The sequence below is a fragment of the Apis laboriosa genome, unplaced genomic scaffold (assembly GCF_014066325.1).
Source record: "Apis laboriosa isolate Shangri-la unplaced genomic scaffold, ASM1406632v1 scaffold91_cov154, whole genome shotgun sequence".
In the NCBI taxonomy this organism is placed as follows: Eukaryota; Metazoa; Arthropoda; class Insecta; order Hymenoptera; family Apidae; genus Apis; species Apis laboriosa.
The window spans coordinates 17,652-38,619 of NW_025224773.1; the positions used below are offsets into that span (position 1 = coordinate 17,652).

The following is a 20,968-nucleotide window of genomic DNA, read 5'->3' on the forward strand; positions in this document are numbered from 1 at the left end:
ATGCGTAAAATAATTGTATCGTGTAATAAAAATTTAATCACTTGAATGAATCGCGCAAGGAAAAAGGATAAAAAACGAACAATGATCTTTAAGGACATTATGATAAACGGGGCCAGCGTACCCCAATTATAACGCATATAGAGACGTCCCTGTTCGAGAGGGAGAACGTATACACGCGTGTGCAATTACTTGTACGCCTACCTGTTCGACCAGAGCGTGCACACATAATTACCGTAGGGGAATTCGCAATTATTAATTTAGGTGTTACTCTACAGACCTATATGCCCGTATACTCCTTTACGGGACAGCTACGTTGCCTGATGAGAATCGTTTCGTGGCTTGTGGAAATTAACATTACACGCGCGCTCATTTCACACAACTGCATAGCGTTTTGTGTCGTTCCCATTTCTCGAATTTACGCGGCGAAGGACGTAGTTAAGGGGTCGTGAAAAACCGTTTAACGTCGATTTCCAACCGATTACGATTTAATTAAGCAAATTAAACTGTGTTTCTTTTTCCGTATGTATTTGTATTGTTATGTATTTAAAGCAGAATCGTCCATAAATGTTTAATTTCAATATTGAAAAATTTAAGTTTTGTCATTTTTTTTATACTGTTAGGATGAATAAATTAGATTTCTAAATTTTTGCAAATTTTTCGGTTTTAGTTAAAGGATAAAAAAAAATGTGTACAATTTTATAATATTGCAACAAATCTTGAAAGATAAAAAAATATGAGATAAAATATTTTAATAATAATCTAGATCTGTGATTTTTTAAGTTAAAGTCAAATACAAAAATATTAAAATATAAAATATATTCGATAAGATTTATTTATTTCACTAAATTTCTAATTTTTATTTTAATAGCTCAAAATTTTTAATTATGATGTTTCATGTGCTGGAAAAAAAATTAAAAGTCAATTTATTTGTTGGAAAGCAAAAAGACAAGATAAATTATTATAATTCTTTGTTTCACATTTAGATTAAGAGTAGATACTTGTTAAATGTTACTTGAGCATGGAGTGATAAAAAATTTATGAATTATTATCTTTTATTCTGTCTTGAACTTTATGTACTTATTGTCAAGTACATATAATGGTAAGTACATATTCAATGGTGAGGTATACTAACATAAAATATATTTTATGAAACATTAATATAAATTGGTACAGTAGTAAACACATAAATTTTCTAGACACATACAGCTATATAATTAGAATACTTTGAGTATTATTTACACGATATTATAAATCAATATCCAATTGCACAATCCATTATTCAAATGTTATTGTATTATATTATATGTAGCATATGAAACATCATAATTATAAATATTGATGATAATTTTGATAAATATGTTATTAATTGAATAATTCTCATTCTTTCGACGATTTAATCATTTGATTTACATAATCATTTAAATTAGAGATTCATATCGTTCAAGTTTAAACGAATTATTTTTTATTAGAAAATAGTATTATCAGTAGTAGAATAATAAATAAAAATATTGAATATTTTATAGATACACATTTTCTACAAAGAATGTATCTACTTTGCATTGTAAAGCAATTTACTTTTTTGTCTATAAAATGATAAAATCAAATTATATTTATTTTTCTTAAAAACATTTAAATTTTATATAATAAGCAATTTAGTCACTATCATATTTAGACACTATCATATTTAGACACTATCATATTATAATTTAATAATTTAGCATATATTTTGCATACATATTCCATACGTATTGCATATTTTCAACTCACACCTGCATAATCTTCCTTTTCACAAAGTGAAACGTAAAAGAAAATCGTGTCACGGTAGTTGCTCTGCATACATTCCTGTTCAAAAATTTTCAGTTGTATTGATTATTGATATCGTTATAATATAAATTTTAATTACACGTATTTCATAATAAAAGAAATATAAATAACAAAATTTGCAAAGTATCCATTGATAGCGATAGATACATCCCAATATTTTTCCAATCTTCAAACAAACATAACGAATATCGAAATATCGAAATACTTTTGAACAAATCTGTACGCACATAGATAAATATATACATATTTCCAGTTTGGATTAAATGCTACAATCTTTATCCTTATCGCACGTTTTCCACATTTGTCAGAGTTAATATCTCTAATATAAGTAGAAAAAAAAAAAATATATTATCGTGCCAGTTTATTATCACGACGAAACACGACTTAATAAAATGAAAAAGAGTAGAAAGAAAAGAAAAGAAGAGAAATCAGACAAGATCTAACGGGTGTCCGACTTAATTACATGCCAGCATATGGACCGGACCCCAAGCTGGATTCCCTTTCCTCTCGCGGTATGAATATCGCATTAAGTCATGAGTGAGAGATGGCTCCGGGCAGGGGTGGGACCCCGATGGGAAACTACGAATTTAATAGAATAATAAATGGAGCCGTCTGCGCGTTGCGGCGATGCCGATGGCGACGACCACGAGGCCCTCGTGCTACGTACACGTACACCAGGAAGATAATTCGGATCCTTTTTCCTCGGAGCGGTTTAATTCCCTTCGAATTCGAAACGTTCAACGTTTCTCTCTCGACAGACCACCACTAGGTATATCACGAACATTGAATCGCCGTACACGTACGAATGTAATACACCAGAAATATGGTAAGGAAGTGAACTGGTTCGGTAAACTTTTATAACAGTGGTTACGGTAATAGTCGGCGGCGTTACGCGGCGTAATTCTTTTAGGAAATTTCAAGCCAAGCGGATTCTAATGGCGCGTTTATGAAATCTTAACTGAATTTCACTTTTAAGACTGATATATTCACGGAAGTGTTGGAATGAATAAAATGTTGGAGATGATCAAATTTATTGTATAGGAAGCTTTTTCAATAATAATTAATTTTTTAGTTAAAAAAAAATTAATTATATTGCGAAACTATTTATTTTCATCGAAATTTGTAGAGATTTTTTATTAAGCATTGTTAATGGATAAGAGATATTTTATACAAGAGTCGCGAAAAAATAAGTTAGAAATATAAAGTAATTTTTGGAATTTCGTTTTGGAGAAAATTGATTATAAAGTTTCATCAAGGAAATATTCATTTGAAAGATAATGAAAATTGATTAAATAGATTTCTTCTATTTATATTTGTAGTATGATATGAATTAAATTAACACAGTCCAATAATACGTTTATTTATAGTTAATTACCAAATTATTGAGATAGAAATCTAATTATCTATTTTTCATGATATCATTATTTGTATATACATATATAGATTGTAGGTCCTGGTTCTAACGTTAAAAAGCGATCGTTTCATAATTAAATGTTTCAGAGATTACACACCCATCAACTATTAAATTTTTTCCAAAATTATTGTACAATTCTATGAATTTATATCTTACCAATGAAATTAATTCAAATACATCTTCAACATATTCAATTAAAGAATCACGATCAATGTTATAAATTAATTAATTAAAAAAATCCACCTAACATTAACATTCCAAAATATTTACAGAACATCAAGCACTTCGTCGAATTATCGCGCGTGCCGCTCGATAAAAACGCGCCAAGCTAAATCATAGTCTCGGTCCCAAAGGATTAAACAAGATGTCCGCCATGTTAATTACACGCACGGCACGCTCCGCACGCGGAAGTGGAAGCCACTATCGAGGGGTAGCCAGGAAGATATTCCCCAAAACCAGTAGACGAGAGAGAGAGAGAGAGAGAGAGAGAGAGAGAGAGCGAGAGAGAACGAGTCGTTCGATCTGTCGCGTTACACACGACCGCTGCAATTTTCAGCACACGAACGGAAGAGCAGACGAGATGGGTCATGGCACATGTTAGCACAGTTTACAAAATAAACACACTCGTGGCGCATCGGAAAGGGCGGCCGGCCCGACGATGATGGTCAGAGGACCGAGATGAGGCGGAGGTAGAGGCAGCGTCCGTTGTGCACTGATAACACAATTAGCTTGTCTCGTCATGCGCGACCTCTGATAAGGGATTCCCTCACTCTTTGCCCTCTCTCTAACATTGGCCATCCTACGCTTCCATTCTCTCTTTCTCTCTCTCTCTGTCCCCCCCGTTATTTCCCACTTCGTTTCTTCTTCTTCTTCGTTCCTTCGTTCGTCGTCCCTCCCTATTCCTCTAGTCCACTTTAGTAGCTCGCAGAGCAGGATCGCGCGCTCGTCAGTCGGGTAAATCCAGACGAGAAGATCCCTTGGGAGTACATGGCGTTCCAGGGACGCGCGATAAGGGTGGCGGGGGTAGTGGCAGCTTAACCCTCTCCGCGCGGGATACGAGAAGGGGGACAAAACACGCGGGGTGAGCCGACCCCAACGTTAATACCTTCCGGCAGGTTTTCTTCACTTGATTTATTCCGTAGGGGCTGGAATCGCGTGGCACGGCACGCACGTGCGTGCACACGCGTGGCCGTGCCGCTTTTCGCACGGACGAGCCGATCTCGTGTGGGTGCAACCGAGGGAACGGACCTGCATCCACCCAGCGAATAGATATATAGTCTAACGAAGTCCACGGATGTCCAGATCGTGCTCTGACGGGCAAATTTGCCGGGGCACCGAAGGGATTCCACCATCCCTGCCCGGGTGTTAGTCAACGATGCGACGAGGGAAAAAGTTGAAGGATTTTGGAAGGAGAATAATTCCATAGATGACCAAATGGTTTTTGTAGATGAGTTCTTAAGATGAGCGGCAAGTATTTAGGGTTATAGCCTCGAGTGTGGAGAATAGGCGAGGAATAGGCGAGCAAGTGGATTATTTGAGGATTATAAGGAATTAATAAATGGTGTAGCAGGTACGAAAAATATATTGCCAGTTCTAAATATTAAGATATTTAAAACGGTCTGTATTAGGTATATAAGAAATTTGTTGGAAGGTTTAAACTGATAATGAACATATTGATAAAAATATTTTTATCTTATTGTTATGAAATTAAGAATTAATTAAACGTTTCTAAATATTAATTAATCGTATTAGTTTAATAATTAATAATATTTTTTTATAAAATACATTAATTACTGATAAAACTTGATAATAAAATTATTTTCAAAAATAATTTTATTATGTTCAATTATAAATTATATCTTTGTAGGTTTGCTTTTTCAAAAGTTTTTTCAAAAGTCAAAGGTACCAAATAATATTAAGAAGATACACAAAGATGCTGGATAGATAAATGAATCTTTCCGAGATTTGATGTTCCCGTTAATACTGTTTATTATAGATTTTTTTTTATTACTTCTTTTAAAATTTAAAAAGATTTCTTAAGTGAATATACAAATAATATAATTTTTGCACACAGAAAAAAAAATCAAGTTGAAGATTAAGCAATAAATTTGAAGTTATTCTTATAAACGTGATACTATGTAAAATACCTTTTTAAATACGTATTTGCGCATATTATTTCAAACATTTAAAACGGTAAGAAACATATTTTGTGAAATGCGTAATTATTAAAATATATTTTATTAAAGGTATTTCTTGCTACTATTAAGATATATTGCTTAAGATAATATGTTATAATATATATTATAATTATTTAAATTTCTAATATAATGCCAATTATATTTGAATGCAAAAATTATATAATTATAAATAATTGCATTTATCGAAATCATCTATAACTTCAAAAAATCAGATCTAAACCGGTTTTAACACGATTGAAAGATACGAAGAATTTTGCCAGTACTTTTTTGAATAAATAATACATAATACATAGTTTCCTAACATAAATATTAAATTAAATTGCATACAAATTATCATTGAACCTCAGGCAGAATTAATATTTATATATAGTAATATTTAAGGAAAAAAAAAATAATGATTCGATAATATAAATATGGATGCATAAAATATAATAGAATTTTGAAACATTAATTAAAAGATTTAGAAAGTAATAGAATTTTAATAAAATATGAGATTAGTTAAAATATAAGCTGTAAGAGTAAGTAATATACTGTTAAAAGTACATTTTCATATTAAAAGAGATTATCTACGGTAGGCGAATAATAATGAATAATTATAATGATGCAAAGAAGGTAATAAACGATGCCAAGGATGCAGTAATGTTATATACTTTATCAATATAAAAAAAAACGCAAAGAAGTAATAAAAATATATTAAAAAATTTTTTGTTTTTATTTTATAATATATTAGTATGGAATTTTGATATAATCAAATAAAATATAAACAAGAAATTTCTTTCTAAATAATAATTATTACGTATTGGTTTTTGCGAAAATTTATATTTATTCCAATTTTTTCATAATAATAAAAAAATTAGTTATCGAATTTTTATTTATAACAAAAAATCCATAGAATTCAAATTTTTTACATTATTTTGTTTTAATCATATTCTTTATATTAATGTTATTGAAAATCAAACAAAAAAATATTTAGTAAAATATAAATATTACTGTAAACATTTCCATAAATATCATAAAACATAAAAATAACATTTTTTGCAAAAATTATATTAGAATAATTAGATAAATTCTTAAACAAATTTATAAAAAAAAAATAGTTTATCATAATGCAAAAAAGGATATTATGAAATAATGTTGATGTAAATAGCTTCTAGACAAGAAACAATAATGAAAAAAATTCATTTCATAATCGTAATCTTAAAAAAATACAAAGTAATTACTCCTTAATCTTAGTAAACAAGTTGTAAAGATTCTTCCTAGAGTTTATAACATCGTATATTACAATACGTATTACTACTTATAATCAGTAGTTTAATAATTAATGAAATGAAACCATTTACTTTTTGTGTTCTAGGAAATTTTTATCGAAAAAAAGATTCATTAAATTTTCATAATATTAATTTCCAAAGTAAAGAAAAATTATAAAAAAAATAATCATTTTTTGTACTCTGCACATCATACGAACTCCATTCAACCATTACAAATAACTCAAATTTCAATTACGAAACATTACATTATAATAAAATATTGATTTTTATTTTGCAACATACGTAATTACAAGTAATATCGAAAACGTATATTTGTAACACGATAAAAATTGATGATTGATCATTTTCGTTGCAAAGAAATCAATTTCTTCTTCTTCTTCTTCCTTCTTCCTTTAACAATTTCTTCGATTCTTTTCCGATCGGTTTGTGGAAACGATAACAGGACGAAGGGAAACATCGTGTCACGGTGTTGCGATTGAAAAGAAGAGGCCACCGGGAAGCGGTAGCCATAGACCGAGACGCATTGGAGCATAGGGGGTGGCAGCGGTGCGGTAATAGCATAAATCCGCGGTTGTAGTCGGCTCTCTCTCGATGCCGCCGTTGGGGCGGGGGAAGGGACAGGCCAGGAGCAGCCGACTGTCGGAAGAAACGACAGTCGCCACTCGACGCCTGCATCGAACAGAAGGCAGCCTGTGCGCAGACGCGAGCCGCATTTTTCGAGAGTGCATCCGTTCCCCGGGACGAGAATCGAAACTGGTTTCGAACGTGGATCATGATCCCGGTGAAATCGATCGCAACGACGCGATGAAAACCCATCGAACCATTGTTCGCGTTACCGTACACACGTCCTTTTAACCTAAAACCGAAAAAGGAACGGTACACGTTTGTTTGGTGCTGTGACAGTGTGATATTTCCCTATAGCTTCGAGGACTCGAGCCTAATAAGACGCTCTTCTTATCGAATAACGTGTCGAGGGACCCGGTTCGACAAGCACCGATTCGAATGGTGAGTTTATTTATTTCTATTCGTTTGTTTTTGCATCATTGATTTGACAAACGTGCGCGATGCATCGAACGTATCATTCTTGGTGACAAATTGAGATGAAATGTGTGATATTCGAGATATTCAGAGAAGTCAAAGTGATCGATTATTCTTTTTATAAATAGTTTAACCTGACTTTTGGAAAAGTTAAGTAATTTGTTTATTTCGGTGGAGTTGATCAGTTTGGCTACTGTGTGATCTTATTGATTTTTGTTATTGATTTTTTTAAAATGCACGTGTATTGAACTCGTGTGTGTGTTGGTTCAATGAAGAAAACAATGAAGAATCGAGAAGAATAGTAAAGATACGAACTTGTACTATTCTAAACTAATCGTTGTCGTTTGCTATATGGTTGTGTGATTAATGTAGAATTGACTTGTTCAATTGACTTTAAAACCATAGTCGTATGATATTCAATGGTTGTACAGCGATTGTGTTTATATCTTTAATCGATTTAATATCGAACATAGGAAAGAAGATATTCTCGTGTTGTTTAATAGAAGATTTTTAAAATACATATATATAGGATATTGCACAGTTTCGCATTGGCCATTTAAATCGATTCGTAGGAAAACAAATTAATCGTTCATTCAAACGATCACAGTTTCGTAATTGCGTGTGTAGATAGTTATTTCCGCGATATATCAAGTTATACTATTCATTAGTAGATATTTTCTATCGCGGGTTATTTAATGCCGTAATAATAATATTAAATCAAATTAACAAAAATTCCACTTAGAAAATAAAACTCGGCAATGGGAAATTACTGACATAAGTGTCTTTGTGATTTCTCTGTCCTCACTTTCTCACTTTCCAAAATTCCTCGTTGCGAAACTATTTTGAAATTTAAACGTACAATTTGATTTTTGAGAATTTTAAGCAAATATTTCTTTTGGAAATGAAATGACTGGTCATCCGTCGATTTGAAACTATACTGTACTACTATAAAAATATATAAAATTTTCTATAAATTTAAAAAATTCAGATATTTAAATTTTGATATTATAAAAATATGATTTTCTAAAAAATGATTCATATTTTGCATTTAAAAACAATCATCGGAATCGGGGAAATTAGGTTTCAAAATGCTACGAAAATTACAATTGTATAATTATGATGGATAATTTATAACATATATTTGATATCTATTTTAAACATTTGAATTTGTTTCGTTTAAATTATCAAATGCGTGTTATTTGAAATAATGTTTGTATGAAATATTATTCAAAATTTTTTTTTTTTTTTTTTTGAAGTTTAATACTTATATCGAAGAGAAACTCACCTCTGTAAAGAACCAATTTGCAAAGAAATTTTTCATATATGTTCCATACTTTCATCACATATGATAATACCGCAATACATTCCTCACATTGTTCAACTTTCTACCCGTTTAAATCCCGTATCACGCCGATCCCCAAAGGAGCTCCCGCTAACCGAAACGAAAATCTCATTTCAACCAGAAACAATATTATACATATTGTCCCGATCCTATCAAGGGGGAATTATTTATCCATAGCGTTATCATCGTTTGTGCCTGTGAATAATCTGTTTACGACTAATAGAACTTCAACATAACAAACTTGACTTTGCCTCACTCTACCCGGGTCAGTAATTATGAAATTTCGGCCTCAGAGACCCATGCCCTTTAGGTTTCCCAGGCCGTGTAAACGGCCGGATATTATTAACGGCTATAAAATACCGTTAGTAACGAAGTAACCCAACCATATTTACCAAGGTTCCAATAATATTTTCTCGAAAACTTGGTCATGTCGCATGTATAATAGTGTTTAAACAAAGAGAAAGAAAGGAGAATGGGAAATAAAAAAGAAAAAAAAAAGTAAATAGAAAAAATTAAAATAAAAACAAGAAAAGAGAATAGAAATGAAAACACGAGAGAAACAATTGAGAACCTCTGGGATCGTACTCGTTGGTATTGTATGCTTTGGGGATGAGTCCTCGCCGAGGAAGATAATGAACCAAGGAACGATGATAAACTGAGCTAGGAGGGAGGGGGCAGATAATACTGTAAAAAGTTAGGAACTTAATGTCTTTGACCATTAGAAGAGAGTCACAGGCAGATATATGTTGAATGTCAGATTAACGTCGGCCGGACGGTGAAATATTTCCGCTTCCTTTCTCGCGGCGCACACGCTTCGTCCTTTTAAACCCGAACTGGACGCAAAAGGGGGCCATCGATATTTCCGGGTCGGATTATATATATATATATATATCGAATTCTATTGGCAACTCGGAACAATCCGATCGGATACAGGGGGCAAATGGAAAAATGCGATCTCTCGAGATCGTTTCGATGGTATGACTCCTCCGTTGATATGTTATGAACATCGATGCCGCGCAGGAACACGTGGACCGGATGTGTGTGGTAGTTGATGGAAATTCTTCTGTCGGGATATTAATTTCGTCTATGGAGGGACTAGAGTAATTGTTTCGTGTATATACGCGATAGGAAGTTCAAGGTTTATTTGTTGCTAGTACGATTCTTTCTTGACGTGCACGTTGTGCGTACACGTTGCTCGTTTTGTATTATTGTTTTGAAGAATGTGAATCACGCGACTGAAACTTCGTCTTGGATTCAATTGTGAAACTAGACATGAAATTAATTAGTTTCGCTTAAGAAATATTTTTCTTTTATTTTTTTGTTAAGTAAAACAATGGTACATGTGATTCAATTTCTTTCATAAATTTTAAAATAATCAATAATTTTTTCTTGTCTTTTTCTTTTCTTAAAGATTTTAATGTGTTAATCTTTGTGTAACAAAGTGGAATAAATATTTAGGAAAAAGTAAAAACATAAATTTTTCTAATAGCCGTAAGATACTAATTTTTCGAGTGACCTATTTTTAGATCCAAACGAAATTATTGAGAAAAAATTGATAATAGACCGTTACAAGGAGATTTCGGCTTTCTTTCATCCAGTTTCTCCCTCATATATTTTCATTAATATTCAACATGACAGATAACGTTTTTATCGAATTTTTCCCAATTTTTTTTAATAGGTTTCTTAAAGAAGAACTCATTTATGAATAGCTTATTTATCATATTATTAAAATATTTTTCAAAATTCTATTAATATTTAAAATTTTTTATGTTATTTAACATTTAATTTTAATAGGTTTTTAAAATTTAAAAATTGGACTATAAATCGATAATAAATATATCGGCAAATAACAAGCCAGTTGTGTTTGAAAATCGTTTGTCAGAAAGATAAGAAATTTAAATGGTAGATATACAAAAAAGTATACGATTATTGACATAAGAATTAATGAGTTAAATAAAAACTAAACATACACAAGTGTCAATATTCTATTTTTTGGTATAAAATATTGCATTCATATTCAGTATAAAATTCAATTCCATATATAATATATATTCCATAATATATAAAATTTATTTTTCTACTTTATAATGTTATGTTTTTAAATAGAAGTAGAAGATTAAAGAATTTTTTCTGCTAGAAAATTGACACTTTTCTGTAAAATTAATCGATTATAAAATTATTTCACATTTTACAATTATCCAAAAATTTAATTCCATTAACACGTAAGAAGTTATCGAGATCTGATATTTTGAGAACCGATCGATAAGAAGCGCGTCCCATAGACGGTCCTCGAGGTCAGAGATACCAGGTTAACGGAGGTCAGGATCCGTGTTCAGGTCGCGTCGAGGCCATAGAAAAGCGGATCGAGATCAAAGTAGATTGCGATCATTCGTCGCAAGCCTGTTGGTGTACTTTGACTCGTTTCTTCTTGCGAACGTGGCTTAAACGGCCGCTCTGTTGCAGCTTGTAGCCACGCAGGTGTAGGCCTTATGACAATATTATGAGCGCCCGTGCAAGCCGCTTGTCGATCCTGTTTTGTAACCCCGCCGCTGCAGCTCTTCGAGTTTATACGTCGACTTTTCTTCCGATAGTAAGCGAGTGAGCGCGCGCGCGCGAGCGTGTAGTTCCTGGCACGTTATTAAGATAGATTAAGCTGAGAAGCGTTCAATCGTATTTTGAATACGGTTCGAATTTTACTTTCGAAGATGAATGATTCAATAATGGAATTATTGTAACATGAAGATAATAATGTATATTTTTATATTTTTATGAAAATGATTGGATTGAAAATAACATGACACTTTGTAGCTTTTTCTAAATTTGTTATAAATACATAATAGATCATTTAGAGAATTTAATTATATGTTGTAATTATAATATGGTGGAAATAATTGAAATATTTATTCCGGTCACGATATTTGCTGGTAATATTGAATAAGTCTGTTACATTTAGATATCGTGAAATTTTTTTAAAATATTCGAAATCATGTAAGATATCTATTAATATTTGCTTGATTAATCACGCGAAAAATATAAAACTATATTAGAAAATAGATATTTTTAAACGTCATAAAAATTCTACTTGAAAATTTATTACATTTAAATATCTCTCATTTTATTGGAAAATATATTTTTCTGAGTTTTATTTAGAAAATTAGATTAAATAGCAAAAATTAAAATAGTCTAAATCTTTTTACACACTTGAAAATTATTTTAAATGTATATTCTAGACTCTAGACGTATAGAAAGATAAATTTCTTTTAATTATATCATTCCATCTGAAATTCCATTCGACAAGTTTTCTTATAATTTCCTGTTCGGTGATTCAAATAATTGAATTAAATGCTTTGTGAATCGGTCATAAATCGAGTTTGAAACTAAATCGATCGTTCATGCTGGTTTGCTATATCAAGTTATGACAGTTTTATGAATATGTCGTTCGATTTACACATGAATATTTATGATTCAATATTTGAAAAGTAATTTCATATTTTAATTATCAAAATTTAAAGAATAAATTTCATTTTTTACTATAAATAATAATAGAAAAAAATTTTTAACATAATAACATAAAAATTTTTACGAAAACTTTATTTATATTCTTAGGTATATTTTTTTGCAGATCTTAAAATCGAAAAATATTATTCGTGTCTTCTTATCTATTCAAATTCATATTTAAAAACAGTTTTCAAAAAAGTAGGGGATAAAAAATTTCATCAAATATCTTAAAAATAAACAAATATACAATTGTGATTAATACAACGTATAATTTGTTACATTAAAAAATATACATAATATAAAATAAAAATTATAGAATAATAAGGAAATAGGAATTATTATAAACCTAATTACCAGATATTAAAATTTTATTATATAAAAAAATGTTGCAGATATAAAGGATACAAAAATCAGTAATTGCTTTAAAAAGCAAACATTTTACGAATTTGTACTTACACCAAACATCTTCATCGAATCTCAAAATACGAAAAAGTTCCGTGTATCATTAAATCAAATCCACGATTACGAATTGTTTTCGACACGAAACGTTGCAATTCGTGGCGGATGCAACGGGCCAGGATTCTGCGTTTTATTTATGCACGAACGTGTTGTGGCAACGGCACGAATGCTCGATCCTCGCCTTTAATATTACCTCACATAAAGCAGCACACCTAAGTGTGCGCGTATTTCCACTCTATATATAGGCATACACGATGGGATAAAACGCGTCGAGATGTATGGTGCAACACTTTCTAACGTGGCTCGATCGGAATATCGGATTCGACGTCGATCCCGATCACGCGAGAACGCGACCGGGCAGATTCATCTCACGTTCCTTTTTTTCCTGCGGTTTAACGACGAAAGTGCACGCACCTCGTGTGTCGATGATACTTACACACCACTCATGCCCGGCCACCTCGACCATGACACTCTTTTCGTTTCGATACGCGGCTTGTACACCGTCGTCTCGAAGAGACTCGAAGAAGGAATGTGAGGAAATTTTCGATGAACCTTTTTTTCGGGCGTGGTGAAAGGAATCGAAACGACGATTTTGACAACGATCTTTGTTGCTTGTCGATAATTCTCTTTAATATTACTGTTAATTGATTCCCTTAATCTTCTATATGTGGATTCACGTGTGATATTCCAGGTATGAACTATAGGGGGAAAATGATTATGAAAACGAAAATTTTTAGCATTTGGAGACTAAATAATGATGATCTTTAAAAATAGTTGGTGTTCTACAGATTTAGAAATGATGGCAGGGGTCCAAAGCGTAGATTTTGATAAAATGTTTAGTTAAAATTCGAGAGTGATGTTTTTAATCGAGTTTATTATAAATATCATATTTTAATGTTGAAAGGATTGGATTTGCTAATTTTAAAAGCCACTTTTTCATATATTTTTTATCCATGGAAAAATAATAATTTGTTTTACAGCAAAGAGGAATTCTTAAGCGTTCTAACATCGTATTAAGAGTAGTTAACGAAATAAGAAACTGAAACTATATTTTCTCTTTCGATTAAGTACGTATTGTGTTGTTTGTATAGTAGATAGGATGAACTTTTCGTCGGTAAAACTTCCACGTTCGTTGTGGAAGCTATTAAGTTATAAGCTATTTAAGCTATTTAAGTGCTTAATAGTTACTCTCACAAGTCGTTTGTTAAAGATTTAGTCATTTCTTCAGTAGTAAATGCGACAAATATTTTCTTTTATATACAATTAACAATTCAAATTACTTGTTGAAATTTTAAAGTTAGAATGTTCGAAACCAGTAGAAGAACATATTTTAGCTGAATATGAAATTCTTTTATTAAGTGCAGGTAGATTAACATGCTCTTATTAATTGTTTCACTCTTATGTATAATTACTAATGTGCTTTGATGTTCTATAGAATCTCGACAAATCTATCAATTATACTTCAGACAATTTATCCAATAAATATACCCAGTTAAGTTCTACGAAATTAAATTTCATTAATTCCACAAATCAAAAGAAATCTTACAGTAAAACAATAGTAATAGTAGTAAAACAAAACTTTTCATATTAAAACTATTTTTAAAAAATTCCCAGGCAAAATTGCATTCAGAATATGAGGATAAGTTATAACTTCAACTCTCTCAAAAATATTTCCTAATAAAAAAAAAAATGCTTTATAATTTATTACATTCTATATTCGCACAAACTTTCATTAAAATCAGGTTAAGTAAATCTGTAACATAGTATATACGCAATTTCATGAATCACTACACGTATACACATGCACACATATCTTCTCCAATCAAATTGTTTCCCCAATTTTTGCAAATCGAAGCACAGTTATCTCCCCTCGGGCCGAAAATCTGTTTTCCGTATCAAAACTAACGAACGGTTTACGCACAAATACAGATCGCTTCATCACGCTCGACCCATTGAATAGTTAATACGTATTTTCATTTCGACGAGTATACGTATACGCATATGCGTATAGAGATACACAGATACGATCCGCGGATATTTTATTTGGCCCCGGTGGACCGTGTCAAAATCCCCAGCAGCGATCCGAGGCTAAAATCCCGTATCGAGGTCCACGATTGGTCGGCACTTGATTGAATTGGCGGTTACTACCGGGCATTAGGTTCACCATCCAAAGGATTGAATTTCTGTCACAATTATCGACCCCCTCCCCCTTTCGACCGCTCATACCCCCTTTTTCGTTTATATATCGTATATGCGAAAGATTCGTTTCAAATCCCCGCCACGATCTAAACGCAGCTGCGGCCTTTTCCGTGGCCGAGAATAAATCTAAACTCGAATTTAAATTCAACTATGGATCCACGGCCGAGACGGATATAAGAGTATTTTCGAGTGGGGGGCGGATTTCGTGTCGAATATTTCTAGCTTTGTTAAAGAGATGCTCAAAGATTAGATTCTTTTTTTTTTTAAAAAGTTAGTTTTTGAAAGTATCTTTTTCTTGAATCATGATGATGATGATTTTTTTCGAAGATGGTTTTTCTAAATATTTTTCTACATATTTTTGATTCTTTTTTTTCTGATATATATGTATATATCATGTGTGTATATCTGGATACGGGTTTATTTTTTTTTGTAGTTTCTTTCTTTTCTTTTTCGTGAATTATTGATAACTAAGATTTCCTCGTTTTAGCAAGATATAAAAAGACATAGTATATATCACGTATCAAAAGTATTATTCAGTTTGTTCTATATTAATGATAATCCGTTCATTCCAATAGTAGTCATATAACTACATATTTAGAATGATGAAGTGCACATTCATCAGAAATTAATCATAGTATTACAGATAATTTTTATTTCATTCGTAAATAATGCTTGTATGTTTAAACGTCAAAACGTTTCAATGAATCGCTTATTTGTCATGTGATAGGCAGAATAAATATTACGTTTGTTAAATAATTTGTTTTGAAATATCGTATTTATTAATATTGTGTCGATTGTGATATTTTAATATCGAATTAACAAATTAAAATACGAAACAAAGTAAAATTTTGTAACATTTTGCTATTTTCCAAATTTGAAGATTTAATTTCATTTATAACGAAGAAAATTCTTTATATATATACAATATTATTATATTTTAATTTTATATTTTTTAAAAATTAGAATAGAGTGATTGCGTCATCCCAAGTTGAATTTATACGTATCTTTAATCAAAATTATAAAGCAATCTCACGCTGTTATTCAACAACCTTCCTCGCCTTCTCTATTTCGTCATTATAAGTGCGATCACGAATTCAGCGTGAAACTAAATTTCCCGATTTTCCTTTGTATCGAGGGACCCGAGCAAGGAGAAAGAGAAAGAGCGCGAGGCTCTCTTAGTTGCTGCGTAACCGGGCCCGTAACAAATTAACAACACGTGTTTCGCATTCGCATTGGTACGGTGCTAAGGCGACATTATACGTGTTTCCAACGGTAAAGTCAGTCGAATCATAACATCCTAGCAAACTCTATTTTACTAGGAAAATTATCTCCGTGACGCTAGAAAATGAACAAAATGCACGATCATAATGTTTCCCATTTTATTTCCAATTGCAACTTCTTTTACTATATTTAAATAACATGTGAATTTTTTTGACATTAGTATAAAACTGAGCATTGGAAATAATATTAAAATAGTTGAATGTTGAATATCTTAATGAAATTTTTTATAAAAATTAAAGTAAAATATTGAAAATTTTTCTATTGAAATTATTATTTTTTTTTAATAACTTGAATTAAAAAACAATTATAAAGATTTTCTAATTGGGATGGTGAACTATAGATTGGGAATTTGTATCATTTGCAATTAAAAATAAAAATTTTAGATCGAAACTTTTTTGTGATTCTTTTAGAGACTCATAAATTTGAATAGATTGATGAGAGATGAGTAGATTTTATTTATTTTAATTAAAGTTCAATTACTATTTTACAAGAAAAATATCGATATAAGTAAAATATAAAAAGCTGTGTTAAAATAAACGAAACGTTATGATTATATAAGTATACATTTTTTTAATAACAGAGACATCGATATATGATATATTTTAATATTGCGGTAAACGCATCAAACAGTTTCGAAGGAATATATGATAGCTGTGGAGATTGATTTAAAGTTTTGAATTGAATTATTGTAAACAAGGAAAAGGATTTAAAAGGAGAAATAACAGAAATAACAGAAAGGAGGAAGAGCATTGTTAGAAATAATTATTCTTGTCATAACGATAAATAAATTACTCATTGTTGAAAATAATTATTCATCAATTCTCTGACGAAGGATTGATAATTAAAAAGACTGTAGTGTGATCGTGATGTATGAGAATAAAAGAATTCATCTTCATGGTAGATAAACTTTTACAATATTAAAATTTAGAATAATATAAATTTAAATTACTTGTAAATATTTAATTAAATCTATCCTATATTTTATATCTGTTTAGAGTCTTTTCCAATCTTTTTGGGTTAACGAGCGTTAGGTTTTTGACATCATAATTTTTAAGATAAAAATATTTATTTACTGAATATAAAATATATTTACTGAATATAAAATATACCTTATTATTCTTTTAAAAGGGAAAAAAAATATTTAAAAAATATTGCTAAAATATAAAAATATAATATTTATAATATTAATATATACGTTTTAAATAACAATATTTGATCCTCGCATCGATGAGTCGTATTTTTTTAACATTATTTATAAATATTAATGAATACAAAATATTTCTAATGTATTTCTACACTGAAATTTTAATATAATTTTCGCAAGACATCAGTAGGAAAACATTCATCATAACAAATAAATTATCATAATAAATTTAAAAAAATTTTTTTTTATTAATTTATCATACATTGTCAAAGACTCATCGATAATACAACAATTCTTACGAATGCAGAAGCATCAATTCTTTTTTAAAAATAGACACACATAATATAGATAGATATACACATAATATAATTATGTAGATTTTATTCATTTTAATATTTTATTCATTTATATACACATAATATAATTCAGCGTCACTTGACAATTCTTGCTCTACTAACATATAAATAATTAAAAGAAAGTATACGAATTTCACTCTCGTGTCTAGTCACGCTTTCATCCGGCACTTTTAGGTGTTCGAACAACTGCACAAAACTCATTTCGTAACGTTCACCTTGCAACGTGTCGCAAAAGGAATCCCTGGCTAGTTTTACGGGAACAATTAAGACACCTGTGCTAATTTCTCCATCGTGGGAGTCATTACGCGTTGCGGTCGTTTCCTGGTAACACCGGTATCACCGGTGAATCCAGTTCATTTCTCGTTTACACACAATTTCTTATTGTTAGTCACGTAACCGAAAAATCTTGTCTTTTAACGGGCAAGACAAATAGTTCAGGAAAAAGAACGGTTTCTTAGTTTTAAACAGCGTTTCCTTTTAGAGGAATATCATTTGATTCTGCCTACGGAATACGTAATAAGTTAAAGGAATACAGATATAAGAGAATTATAAGAATATTTATTTGAGTCACTAACGTTATAGAAGAAATATTTCGATGTGTAAAATTGTATAAAAAGATAGATAATTTGTAACAATAACTCTATTACTTTGGATCATTTTTGAGGTTCTACTACTTTACTATTAAAAATAGAAAAGATTTCTTCAAATTTTGAGGTAACCTTTTTTTAAAAATATTAATAGTTATTTTATTCGTTGAAATGAGAATCATTTTTAAAATGAAGTCAAAATTTCAAAAAGATTATAGTATAAATTTAATAAAAGTTGTACCAGTATTTTTTCTAAAGATTATAATTTTTAATTTATTAGATAGCTCAAGAATTGATTAAATAGTAATAATCTGATGAATAAGCGGTATTTGAAAATTAGAAAAATATCGTATTATTTAAATTATTAAAATTCCATTGAATTATTATAAAGTATTATAAACAATTTTTCTTAAATTTTTATGATCGCATTATAAATTTATAAAAGACAGTTACAACTTAATGTTATAACATAATTAATTTTACACATCATCAACCATTTCTCGAGAACGTATCAAATTCTCTAAAAAATAATTTTCAGCGATATTCCCATTAAATTCAAAAATCCATTCCACTTTATAAATTTACATTCGATACGTCAAAAAAAAAAAGAAGCAATATAATCCACCAGATACAAGACGAAAATGAAGAGAGGTCGTAACGTAACCGCGTGGTACACTTTCTCGCGAACGATTTCACGTTCAAGGGCTGAACTCGTGGCCAGCCTGTTTTGTAACATAAATCATGCAGCGCCTCGTGTCACGTAGGCGTCGATTTTTGCCAAGTGATTTTGGCACGGCCACTGTCTGGTGACCTCGTTCGAGGATCGCCTTGCTATCCGGCCATGGAGAAAGGCTTCTCAAAAAAAAAAAAAAAAAAGAAAAAAAAATTAAAAAAAAAATGATTGAAGAAATACTCGAGAAAGAAATGTAAGAGAAAGGAAACGGTGAGAGTGGTGGAAGGCAGAAGGAAAGAAAAGATTAGAAGGTTATTCGTCGCTGGTCGACCAGGGGCAAAGTTACGTAATGCCAGGATGTCCGTTCGTCTGCTTCATAAGGCATTCAGTGAGCAGCTACCGCTTCCACCTCGCCGGAACAGTTTTGAATCGCGCCTCGGAGCAACAGAGAAGAGGGCTTTCCGGTTGACTCTCAGCCTGCTTTACGACACGTAACGTGTTGCGAGTAAACCGATCGGCCGCGTATTTTATGCATAAGGGAAAAAAGAAACAAGGCTTGCATAGATTGAAGAAAAGATTTTTTTTTTTTTTCTATAAATATTGTTTCTTTTCTTAATTTATTTTTCGAGATTTTAAATAATAGATAATTATGGAATATTCTATATATAATTTTCATTGATCGAGAAAAAGATCTTTATTTTGGAAATATTATTTCTTCTTTTTATTTATTTTTTGAGATGTTGAGGGATAATCGTCTCGAATTTATGAAGATGTAGATATTGATTTTTAAATTAAATTAAGTTACGCAAATCATAATCAAAAATTTTTTTGTCTATTCTTTAACAAAATTGAAATGAATATATCTTAAGAAAATAGAGAAAGTTTTATACAACAAAGTTAAATGGCGTTTTAAATTCCGAAGAAAATGAATGAATCAAGGATATGTTAGTAACAATAATGAAATTATGCAAATTCTAACAAAGACTATAGGAGAAATAAATTTTTACACCAGTATGAATAACAATTTTACATATGTTGAAGAAGTAGGACTCTACTTCCGTAAAAATAATTTTTAATTATTCTTATTTTGTTGTGTTATATAAATACTTTTATTTTATTGTATATACATATTTTACTAAATCATTTTTATTATTATTTAATAATTTTCAAAAAATAAATATTTTTATAATTAATAAATAATTAATAAACTATAATCTCTTATTAAAATTTAAGAAAAATAATTTTTATACATTTCTTTAATAATATTTTATCATTTAGGTAAACAATATAATTTTCTGATTATTTTTTTCAAATGAAATATATATATATATATTTCAGTTATAATTTGACATTTATTAATTTTCGATAAAAAATTTAATATCATCTATTATTAGAAAACAATACTTTCTATTAAATATTCAAATTTTTCTCTTTGATTCAATCTTTAAATTCAACATTCTTCAACTTATTTAAGTTTATATGAAATAATTTTTTTTTCATTATCATAAAATTTAATATCAAAAAATTATAAATGGAATAATATAATATTATTATCAAAAAATAACATGTATTTCTTCTTTCAGAGCGATATATATAAAAACAAACATATCGTTACCGCATTCTCACGATCACAATTTCTCTCTTTGCTGATAATCATCGTGCACCAGATACCATGAGCTCTTGTTGT

General features: G+C 30.3%; 1 protein-coding gene across 1 annotated transcript in view; it reads left to right on the forward strand.

Moving 5' to 3' along the window:
- Positions 1-7,383: 7,383 nt before the first annotated feature.
- LOC122719634 (probable serine/threonine-protein kinase dyrk2) overlaps positions 7,384-20,968 on the forward strand; it is a 57,959-nt gene continuing 44,374 nt past the window's right edge. Inside the window, exon 1 of the mRNA XM_043945609.1 lies at positions 7,384-7,709. The gene's annotated coding sequence lies outside the window, so the exon portion shown is untranslated. The remainder of the gene's footprint in view (positions 7,710-20,968) is intronic.